A 12813-nucleotide genomic window follows, 5' to 3' on the forward strand; every position below is an offset into this window, starting at 1 on the left:
CTGAAATATTTTTTTATCGTATGCGTCCTTTTAATATTATCAAAAGACATCTTCACTTTTGATACATAACTAAGACTTAGACGTTTGATATGTTAACATATTTAACAATTATTGATTTTTACATATTTTATACTGAATGCCTAAAATAATTTTAATACCCTTCACTTTTTCTACAAATGGCGTCGATATCAATTTTCTAAAATCGATCAAAGTTTCACCCACTGAGGTAATGTAGTGTGTACCGAATATAAGCTCTTGTATTTGCCATTCGGAAAGAAATGTATATCGTCATCTTTGAAGGTATCCCACGTGCAAGATCACTCAAGTACAAGACATATTTGGTGATGGAACGTACTTGAAATGATTAATCATTATAAGCGCTTACAGTCCAATCTTTTGCAGAAGAATTTCCACTTGGTTGTTTTCCGTATTAAAATCACATGTCCTTTCAATTATTAAATAGTTTAGATTTTTTAATGACATTATTTTGTTCATATGAGTCGTGTTCTGAGAAAACTGGGCATAATGCATGTGCGTAAAGTGTCATCCCAGATTAGCCTATGCAGTCCGCACAGGCTAATCAGGGACGAAACTTTCCGCCTAAATTGGATTTTTGCTAAGAAGACACTTTATTTACACGAAAAATATAATACAAGCGGAAAGTGTCGTCCCAGATTAGCCTGTGCGGACTGCACAGGCTAATCTGGAACGACACTTTACGCACATGCATTATGCCCAGTTTTCTCAGAACGCGACTCATATGTTCAACATTACGATGCGATTTTCATACTTAATATTTTAGGAACAATGCACACGAATAACCATGTTTCTCTCAAAGAAAACGGGAATATAAGTTTGCAGTTATGTGTTTGTCTGTCTGTCCGTTGATTTGTTCGCGTTACAAGCCACGTTTAATGACTGATGCTACACCATTTACAAAAAAACGTGTTTGCTAATGGAATTGTCAATTTCTGTAGAATGTTATAAATTCTATTTTGAAAGGGAATAATAATTTAAGTATCGCGCTGGGAAAACGGGATTTAATATATTAATATAATATATATTTAATATAACGTGTCGTCCCATATTGGCTTGTGCAGTCCGCACAGGCTATTCATGGACGACACTTTAAGCCATAACTGGATTCAAAGTTACTTACTTAAATAGAAAATGCAATAACAGCGGAGAGTTTCCTCCCCGATTTGCCCCTGCGAACTGCGGACGACAATTTACACACATGCATTAAACACTTTTTCCAGAGCGAAGATTTTTTAGATGTCCTTTTATGTGATGCATGTTTAACATTTCATAATAATTGGACACATGCTTGCAGAAACAGGTGCAAGTACTATGGGAATATTGCTGATATCCAAATCAAGCTATTGTGTATAAACCCCGCAGAAACGTTAGATAAAACATCTTCACTTTCAAAGGCATTGGGCGCGTGGCCATTAATATGTCATACAACAACTTTTTTAAACAAAAAATAAATAAATAAATTCTGATATAATATAAATATATAAACTATTATATCAGAATTATTTTTTTTTATAAAAAAAGTTGTTTTATGAAATATTGATAGTTTAAAAGTGACTAGGCCACGCGCCCAATACCTGTGAAGCGGATATGCAAAGATACGCGTTTTTTAACGATGTTTAAAAAAATTTTAAGTCTACATTACTGTTCCTTTCATTGTAGCATTATAATATTATATTTATGTAAAAAAACAAAATGCTTGAACTAAAGATGTTTGCACTAATAAATATTTCTCTTATCTAAATTCTACATCGTCGATTTTAATAAAAGAGATCTTTGATAGTGTAATGTTAAGTTGGAGATGTTCTCTTTGCAGTTTTCTTGAATGGTTTTAATTGCTTTTATATTTCCATTCTCAAGAGGAAAATATAACTCCGTAATTAATCGCAATAAATCGTCCGAAAAGTGGCATAAGTGGTATGTATCGGTAATTAATCATTAGCGACGCAGTACAGATAGCTGCCTGGTAATCTAAATACACATCAAAAGAATGGCAATTGACATTACTATCTGTAGCTATAGAAAAGTACGGTTGCATAGAACGACCATTGGCTAGTTAGTTTAGTTAAAACCTATTTATTTTAGCTCGTTTCATCGAAAGCCTCGGGCTTATAGAAACGCTATCGAGTCCGTTTCCTTGGCATATAACCAGCACTTGGTGTCTTTGGGGGGAAGATCTGTAGAACGCTCCCCGAATTGGGATCGAACCCGTGACCTCCCGATCGCTAGGCGGACACCTTATCAATTACGCCACGGCTACTTGAAAATGTCATTAAAAACAGTTTTCGCCGGGTGGTGAAAATTGTGCAGCCAGTCTGGAACTCGAACCAGGGACCTACCGCAAGTGCTCTTCTTGTCTAACCGGGGCGCTTACACAGATAATCGCCAACTCTGCTTAACTTCGGTACCATGACACAGTGACGTAGCAAGACCATGTACTACTTTAATCTTTAAATGACGACAGTTGCGTTGCTGGACCATTTACTAGTTGTAGTCACACATTACAACAATGGAGTAGCTAGATCACTTACTTTGTGTACCATCAACTTATTACAGTCGCGTAGCGAGACAATTTACCACTTGCAGCTTAAAAAAATGCAATGACGTAGCAAGGCCATTTACTAGATGTCGCTTCAAATAACTACAGTGGCGTAACTAAACTTATTTACTAGTTGAAGCTGCACAAATAACTACTGTATCGTAAAAATACCTTTTCCTAGATATATCCACAAAGAAAAACAGTGACGTAGCTAGACCATTTACTAGTTTTATCAACAAATAACTACAGGCGCGAGACAAGACCATTTAGTAGTTGTAGCTTTAAATAACTAAAGTTGCATTTCAACACTATTTACTCGTTGTAGCTACAAATTACTGCAGCTGCGTACATAGACATTTACTAGTTGTTGCTACAAATAAGTACAGTGGCTTACTTATTTATCAGTTGCATGTACAGATAACAACAGTGGCGAAAAACGTCTATTAAACTGTAACTTTAAATAACTACAGTGACCTAGCTAGACTTTTTCAAGATGAAGCTATAAATACCTACCGTGAAGTAGCTTGGTCACTTACTTGATATAGCTAGAACTAATTAGAAATAATAACAGCGGTGCAGATAAATCATGTATTAATTTTATTTACAAAAAACTATAGTATCGTATTAAAAAACAACATTCCAAGTTGTATCCACAAATAAAAACAATGGCGTAGCTAGACCATTTACTAGTAGAAATAATTACTTCAGTGGCGTAGCTTGGTCATTTAGTAATTGTAGTTGCAAATAACAACAAATGCGTAGCTGAACCATTTTTAAATTGTGGTAACAACGAACTTCATTAGGGTAGCTTGAACATGTATACTTGTACTTACAAAGAACATAGCTTGGCCATTTACTCACTAAAGTAAACCGCTAAAGTAAAGTAAAGTACTAGTGGTGACCCGTTCATAAAGCAAGGATGCAATATTCGAATTTTATCATGGTCAATGCTTAATTAAATATTATCTGCAAATATAAATGAAATATAAAATCGTTCGTCTCAATATTTTTTTCATCTTTCGATATTTATTGATTTTTTTGGATATTAAGTTTTCGACATATGAGAAAATTGTGAAGTACCAAGTCTTTTTCCATAGCTGTATTGCATTGTGTATATGTATTTTACCACTTGAATGAAAGTTTCACATTATCAAATACGGATTGTTGCAGACTAGCACCATTGTTCAAAATAGCAGAATGATGATTAAACAATAACGGTGTTGCGGGACTGGGAGTGTCGACCACCCATATACTTTAATTGTTATGTCACATCTAATACTTGTCAATTCTTTGAAGTTTCGACACTCCGAATATGGTCATGGCATTTCCGGAACTCCAAATTTGGTAAAAGATATATTTAGACCGGTTGATATGGCTATATTCTATATTTTTCATTGGTTTACCATTATGAATATTAATTAATGTACTAGTATGTCAATTTTTGCTGAACGTTCTCTTAGAAATCGCCCAAAGCATCAGTTTGGAAAAGGCTCTGAAACAAGTGGGTCGTATTGTTTGAATTTGTGTACGTTTTGGGGGAATTTGGCATTGTTCAGTAAGTTTTATTTGTATTTTGTGTGTGTGTGTCTTGTTTTCAGTATTGTATTGAGCTTATTTTACAAATAAGTTACAATGTACTTTTTATGGATTATTGGTCAATTTTTGAAGTCTCCTAGAAGTGTATTCATATTTATAAGTAAACCTTATTTTGTATGAATGGAAGTTAAGTTTATTTTCAGAATGTGTAATTGATATTAATTGTTTATTTATATGTGTTAAGATCAAGCATGGTATGTGTTTCTTTTCCTTTTGTTATTTCTGTATAATATTGTTTATTTCAGATAACCGCAATCTTAATCGTTATCGTAAACGCAAACGTTGTTTGAATTGATGTTGAATGATGAAGAATGATTAAACGATGTATGAACGGTAATGCGCGTTATTGAGTCTTTTAACCCTTAAACGTATATCAGGCCGACTTGCATGTGGCAACTGTTTGAAAGCAAGTCGAGGCCGTGACTTTTCGCAGTAAGTGCGAAACACGGATCATTAATATTTAACCTACAAGTCAATTATCCCGGCTAATGTACGCTGATGTTGTGCTAATATTATCGCTGACAAGGTAGGCAAACGTCGCCTTAGTATGCCTCAAACATATAGCAATAGTAAACTTATAACTGACAATCACTTTGATATTTGGTTCATTCTGTAGAAATGAGGAACACGCATAAACAAATGCATGAATGCCCGAATACCTGCTAAAATAATAAAAATCACAGTAACTCTATGGGATAAGTGCACAAGAATGTACTGAAATAAATGATACAGTATATAAGTCCTATGATAAATTCAATTTCAGAGAATTTTAAACTTGAAGCAGTATTGCAGAGATCGATGTGGTTGTTACAGAGTTCGCCTTGGCACGAGACCGCATTCAGCATTTCCGGGCCGTTGGTGGTGCAGTAATCCATCGGCGTTAAGCTGCATGACCGGTAGAAGAAGAGAACAATCCCCGTATCTAAATAAACGGGTGTAAAGAGCGATATATTGTTATGTTTCAACTTGGTCGAATATGCGTTAACAATATTATTACCAGTTCCGTTTAAGCGTCCACAAAACAAAATTAACCCATTAATGCATAGCGTCTAAAAAAAGCTTTGGCAAACAGCGAAGACCCAGATGAGACGCCGCATAATGCGGCGTCTCATCAGGGTCTGCGCTGTTTGCTAAAAGGAATTTATGTAAGAAATATTCTAAATATAGAAATAAATATACTTGACATCACTAATTTTGGAATTAATTTGATCCAATTTAGAAGGATGGGATAGTCCACTAGGCATAAATGCGTTAAACCGGCCAAAGTACTCTCAAATTCGCAAAAGGCTAAACAGATAATAGAAACCATTCGACGAATACGTACTATCTTATATTTGAACGCAGTAATGGAAAAATTGAATAAAGTATATACTTTCCGTATTTTCAGACACCTCATACTCACTTATATTAATTTTTTCCTGGCTGATGCAGTAGCTGGTTTCGTTACACGGGAATGTCGGTCTGATTGTTTCCGGGTTGGTAATGCACTCCTCCTTGTTCCAATCTGCTTTGTTGTACCAATCAAAGGAGCATTGGTAGCAGTGGAAACCTAGAATAAAATGAAACGGATTATTCAGTATATTGACGTTAATTGATAGGTCAACGAGAATTGTGAGAAAATATTTAGCCATAAAGAAAGCTCCCAGCTTAACCCATTTATGCGTAGCGTCTAGAAAAAAAGGCCTTGGCCAACAGCGTAGACCCAGATGAGACGCCGCATGATGTGGCGTCTCATCAGGGTCTGCGCTGTTTGCTTAAAGGGATTCCTGTAAGAAATATTCTAAATACAGAAATAAATATATAAATAGAATAAATTGTACATTTGAACTATAAAATGTGCAGTAAACATTACAATTAATAGCTCCGTACATGGTTTTAGTTTTTCTCAATTGGTGCCATCAGCCGCATAATGCCGTGTTTTCCAAAAGAGTGTCCAAACTATCTTTCAAAAGCAAAACATTCTCATGCAGAACGAATACTTTTATTTCAAATAAAGCGAGTGCATCCCGCATAGCACAGTTGCTTGAAACCTAATTACTTAAATATTGGATCAAATAAAGAATTTACCCTACGTTCCCTACAACCAACTTTGGAAATGGATTGAATAGTGGGACTGTTTATAAGAGCATTGTAGTGTAATTTGAAATTAATTACCATGTTGTGAATAGATGTGTAGTTGCAAGATAATAGCCGAGTATTGCCAATATCTGTGCTAAAAACGAGGATAATCGTCCAAATCGTATAAAGACAATAAGTCAGAGTGAATTTGCGAGCTAAGAATTACAGTTAACAATACAAATACAGACAACGTAGTTAATAGGGCGATGGAAATCTACTTACAGTTGTTTGAAGTAAATCGACACTTTAATTTGTATTTAGCGTTAAGGCAGAATTCGCCAAGTTTATACTAGTTGGCTAACTACGTAGTGATTGAAAATATCTGTCGTTACATGGAATTTGAATATGGATGTGTTATAAACATTGAGGACAGTACAATACAACTATTTAAATACTCGACACATTAAGAGTAACAGACGGACGGACAGACGTACGGAACCGCCGGATAGACGGACGGACGGACCGATCGACCGACAGACAGACAGACGGACGGGCGGACGGGACGTACGGACGGACGGACGGACGTACGGACGAACGGACGGACGGACGGACATACAGACAGACAGACAGACAGACAGACAGACAGACAGACAGACAGACAGACAGACAGACAGACAGACAGACGCGCAGATAAGTTTAAATTGGAACATGCGTGAATGCTCTATGTGAATTCGCAAAATATGATGTTTTATATAAATAAGACGAATCATTCAAAACGCGCCGAAAACAAACCTGGTTTGAAAACGTTCAATGGTGTCATTTAGCCATTCACAATTATTAAACGAAAGCAGTTGTGCATTGAGTGCCTTCCTAACGTTCATATAGTAATTTTAATTGAACTAATTCATACAAAAACATGTATTTCAGTTTATTCTCTACTATTGAACAATAAAACTATAACAATAAAACTATCACATACCACTAACTGACCACGCCGAACACAACCATAACGCTACACAGAGGCAACATCCATTCATATCCATTGTTTTTCTTCGTCTGAGGTGCAAATTTCGTTTTTATGAGTAAACAGTTTCTGTAAGTGAACATTTTAGGGTCGTCAACTATCTTCGCGGTGACGCGCGGTTACCATTGCTGCGTTGCTAGAGATCTGCACGTGAGCAGTTGTGTATCGCCCATTTTTGAACGCCTTCGTGATAAATACTGGGCGTGGACAATGTTTTCAAGAGAAGTATGAATTTACGTTTGATGAAATGGTATTCGCTGTTGTACCAGCACATTATTGTCGATAATGTATACAGGAAAAGAACACTTAATTTTAGTTATGAATTTAACCGTATGTACAAGTGAACAGTTGTGAAAACACAACGTGTTCTATCCTACAACAATCATTTGATTCGCGTTCTGAGAAAACTGGCCTTAATGCATGTGCGAAAAGTGTCGTCCCAGATTAGCCTGTGCAGTCCGTACAGGCTAATCAGTGACGACACTTTCCGCTTTATGATATTTTTCGTTTAAATGAAGTCGCTTCTTAGCAAAAATCCAATTAAGGCGGAAAGTGTCGTCCCTGATTAGCCTGTGCGGACTGCTCAGGCTAATCTGGGACGACACTTTACGCACATGCATTATGCTCAGTTTTCTCAGAACGCGACTCATTTAAACAGTTTTGTTTTTAATCTATGCCAATTTATTTGGAAACTTGTCATTTTGCCAAACTGGTTGCTTTTTGTAGAACAATTCCAGTACAGTTTTAAATATAAGACATACTATTGCAGAATACTTTGAGAAATAGTGTCTGGGTTTGAAGGCATTACTATGCACGATATCTTCATAAGATTAGAATGCAAAGCTGTTGGGTAGACCTTCATTATATGTTTCAGATAGAGTGGATAGCGTTGCACTGGATGTTTATAAGATGTTCGAAATAGAATGGATAGCTATACATAGGGTCTTCATCAGCTTTGTAAATACAATTCCTAGATGTGCACCAGATCTTGACTAGATTTGCACAGCATATTAATAAATGATGAATTGCACAGCATATTAATAAATGATGAATTGCACAACATATTAATAAATGATGATTTGCACAGCATATTAATAAATGATGAATTGCACAGCATATTAATAAATGATGAATTGCACAGCATATTAATAAATGATGAATTGCTATGAAAAAGATATTAATCAGTTATTCAATTCAGAAATAATAGCTACTGTGAAATCATTTATTTTCGCCAGCACGAAATTTCAGTATTCAGTAGATCTTCAACAGGAAAAAAGAATGTATAGTTTGCGCTAGGTCTTCATCAGATGATTAAATCATTAAACATATTTCGTCAAAACTAATGATCATGTATAAATATCATTTAAACATGTACATATACATCAATTAAATCCTGGTTGCCATAATGTCTTCGAGTTAGGGTACTAAATGATAATGATATTTTTTCTTCATTTTATTAAGTGATTGGTCAAGTTGAAAATTCTAAAACGGCCAACTTAAATTTATCATTTAAGTTTTACCTTTTTTGACGACAGCCTTTTAAGAACATAGCAACAGCAACACACTTTCAATTCTAACACATATCTACTACAGCCACTTTTCATTGTGTCCGTTTTTCGAATGAGTGCGGCGCAATATGTTTGCCAGAGACGCCGCTTCTTGGCCCTGGCTCATTTTGCCAGGAGTCGATTTTGATTGAGTTAATATTACATTTATAGCATATATGTCTTCAAACAAACAAAACTCCATAGCTGCAGACATTATCAAGGATCGGGATAGTTAGAGGGTACTATTCACTTGAAACAGACTTATGGTTCATGTCTTATGAAAACATGTACTGATTGTTGGGTTGACCAAGCATACACATGTTTCAATGAGCTATTGCAAAATATGCTTACAAAAAAATAAACACTGTAAAAGTAGGTATAATATAAGAAAGGTTTTACGTCATTTTTAGCTCGGCTGTTTTCGGAGAAGACCCGAGGTATTGTCATAGCCAGCTCGTCGTGTCGTGTCCGTCGTCGTGTCGTCCGTCGTCCGTGTCGTGCTCAAACCTTGACCTTTTGTCAAGGTTTTAAACATTGGCTCTAAAATCAAAGTTCTTCCACCTACAACTTTGAAACTTCATATGTAGCTGCACCTTGATGAGTTCTACACGCCACACCCATATTTGGGTCACTAGGTCAAAGGTCAAGGTCACTGTGACCTCTAAAAAAAATTAATCTGACAAGCTTTCATTTCTTCAAAAATGCACCCGCAGCTGAGCGTGGCACCCGTTATGCGGTGCTCTTGTTATATTTGAGGCGATGGAACATCCCCGGTTCGGTGTAGTTTTTGCAGACATTGTTCTATCAAGGGATGGACATTTTTTGCAGACATTGTTCTATCAAGGGACGGAAAATGTCATATCTGGATTATTATGTCAGTTGTAACTGAACATATCCGGTAGATTTCGGTGTGATTGTTACAGAGATCGCGTTGGCACGAAATCGCAGTCAGTATTTCCGGTCCCGTGGTGGCGCAGTAATACATCAGCGTTAAGCGGCATGTCCGGTAGAAGAAGACAACACTCCCCGTTTCTAAATGACAGTCGACACGAAGTCATAAATTGATGCATTGAGTCTTCATACTCATATTTATTGTTACCGCCTTGTCGCAAGAGCTTTAATCTTAGTATTACCAGTTCCGCTAAATCTTCTCCAAACATGATTAAACTGATCAATTTACTACCGACTACGTATTGATAAGTAAAACGTTCTTATCTTTAGAAGTTAGTCAGCATATCTACTAATTACAGTTAAGTCCGGTAATCTTGCCCGTCCGGTAATCTTACGCACTTCGCATTTGCGAATCTCGCAGGCGACAAATGGTTTTCTTTTTAGTGATGCAAGATGGAATTTCACATTTTAATAATTAACGGATTTAAAAGGATTGTATTCCATGCAAAATAAAATTCGATCATTACATTTAAATACCGGTTGCGTCATCCCTTTACATCGTTAACACTGGCCCACTTACGAAACTTTCGAAATGAATCACAAATTCCCTGAAATCTTAAGCGTTTTCATACTTTAAATTAAGAATTCATAAATCCAACGTGTAATTTAGCATTCCATTGCACAATATCCGATCGGTTATGGTATTTTTGACCATGAAAATATATCGCATCAGACCGACATAGTCCATTATTTCCCGTAGTTATTATTTCCCGCCATTCTGTCAAACTAATTTGGTATGATCTCTGCATGCGCAATGGCCTAATTTTGATATTTTCTGTAAACTATGAAAGCATGATCGTGATAAAATCAAACCCGTTATGCATAAACATTTTTTTTCACGCATACCGGTACTTTTTTATTAATTGTACACTATTACTAGTGACTATATTATTTGTTGATTTGTAGTGAACAAAAACTGCACTAGAAATCCACGTTTAATTTCAATGGTTTTACAAACTGATTTTAAAAATATTTTTCTGGAATGTTGTTTTGTGTGTAAATAATTGGACACCATATGTCTACAATTTTGCCTAAACGAGGTCATTACAGAAAGTGCGCAAGATTACCGGACACTGTGATAGTTTGAAAATGAGGTGAGTCATGTTTGTTTTGAAATCAAATCGGACAGTTCTTCACTGAATTAATCAGATATTTTTGTGTTAATAAGCACATGAATTTATTATTTCCATAATAAATCAAGATATTATGTTGTCAATTTATAAAAGAACATGTTTTTAAACCAATTGACCCTTAACTGCGCAAGATTACCGGACAGCATCGTACGTAATTGATGTTTTTGGCGAGGGCTAGCCCTGGTGCCAAGATGTGCATTGATGAGTACGTTATATTACGTACATCATCACCGAAACCACTCGACGAATGCATACTATCATATACGCACTAAATATGGAGCAATTAAGTAGTATGTAGTTCCGTTCTTCATTTCAGACTCCTCATACCTGCATCATTTTTAGTTGGTCGCGTTATCGGCCGACTAAATATACAGAGCATGTTTTGCAAATCAGTATGTGCTTAGCTACGCTAAGGACGGTAACTCACTCCGCTAGGAACGATTACCGCTGCCTGCCTGCGCTGCAGACGACGAATGCTTAGGTGCGTCTGCTCTACTACTTCAGTGTATGTATTTACCAGCTTGTAAGACGACATTGGCCAGTCTAGTGTTTATCATTGAAATCTGTACATATTGGCTGCTTTCAGGGAAAACGGGGCTTAATGCATGTCAAATAAGATTAGCCTATGAACACTGATTAGCCTGTGCAATGCGCACAAGCTAATCAAGGACGACAACAGCGAACAACTTCAGTGCCTTCAGCGCTTTGATTTTCCTGAGTGATGCAGTATTTGTTTTCATTACACGGTTAAGTAGGTCCGGATCTGACTGTCCGAGTTGTTAATGCACCCCTCCTGGTTCCATTCTGCAGGATTGCTACTATAAAATTAGCACTTCAAGCACTGGAATACACCTAGAATACAATTTAAAGACGTATTCGGTATATGGAGTTTAAAGCCACACAACTTATTTGGCATAGTAAATTTAAGTAAAAATAAGAAACATATTTTATCTATGCCAATTTGAATATATCTGGTGGTAGAAATCCGTCTTTTTGCGCTTTAAAACTTAAAAATAGACGTGTTTGTCCAAATGGACGTATACGTCTAAAAATCCTACTTTCGGTTTTAAAAGCGGTACCGTTTGAAAAATAATGAATTACTTGCTAGTTAGACTATAGATTTAATTTTATCTATGCCAATTAGAATATATCTGGTGGTTAAAAGGCAGAAATCCGTCTTTTTGCGCTTTAAAACTTAAATATAATCGCGTTAGTTGAAATGGACGTATACGTATAGAAATCCTATTTTCGGTTTAAAATCTAAAAAAATAATAAATTACTTGCTAACTAGGCTATAGATTTAATAACAATTTTGCACACTTTCAAATTGCATCTATATGTTTTGATTAACATGTATTATATTTCAAGGTGTGTGGTTTTAAAGCGAGATCATTGATAGGTCAACGAGATTTGTGAGAAAAGATGGTCGTCCTGCTAAAAGCTAAACATTACATACTGGAAAGGCCAAACATTGATTTTGTTGCTGATTGTCTTCAGTGGACATGGTTATGAATCTAATGGTTACATTTTATCAGTACATTCATTTGTTCAGAATCGGGATTTCGATTTTAGGTGATCGTTGCGGATTTTTTATAATAAATAAAAAACAAACTACCAACATTATGTGTGTAAAGATGATATATTTTGCAAATAAGGACTGATAACAAATGTGCCAGAATAATAAAAGTGTTCCAACATTTGTTTCAATATAGCCGCATACGAATTCCCATACATTATATTACGCAGATTAATAAGTAAAAAGTTTCAAGAGGACACAACCTTGTTTCCATAGAGCACCTTTCACTCGCATTGAACACAGAACCGAACAACAAACCGTGCCATGAAACTTTAAGTAAACATGATCATACATATCTCTCGGCCGTTAATCACTGGCGCCACCTATTTTTTGCGATGCATTATTACATGAGC

General features: G+C 35.9%; 1 long non-coding RNA gene across 1 annotated transcript; it reads right to left on the bottom strand.

The window, feature by feature from the left end:
* Positions 1 to 3159: 3159 nt before the first annotated feature.
* LOC127880279 (uncharacterized) lies at positions 3160 to 7370 on the bottom strand. Its single transcript, XR_008049493.1, has 3 exons — positions 7209 to 7370; positions 5574 to 5720; positions 3160 to 5093 (listed from the first exon to the last, which is right to left on the bottom strand). It is a non-coding gene; the product is annotated as an uncharacterized LOC127880279 (long non-coding RNA).
* Between the last annotated feature and the right edge of the window lie 5443 nt (positions 7371 to 12813).

The sequence above is a fragment of the Dreissena polymorpha genome, chromosome 4 (genome assembly GCF_020536995.1).
Source record: "Dreissena polymorpha isolate Duluth1 chromosome 4, UMN_Dpol_1.0, whole genome shotgun sequence".
Taxonomy (NCBI): domain Eukaryota; kingdom Metazoa; phylum Mollusca; class Bivalvia; order Myida; family Dreissenidae; genus Dreissena; species Dreissena polymorpha.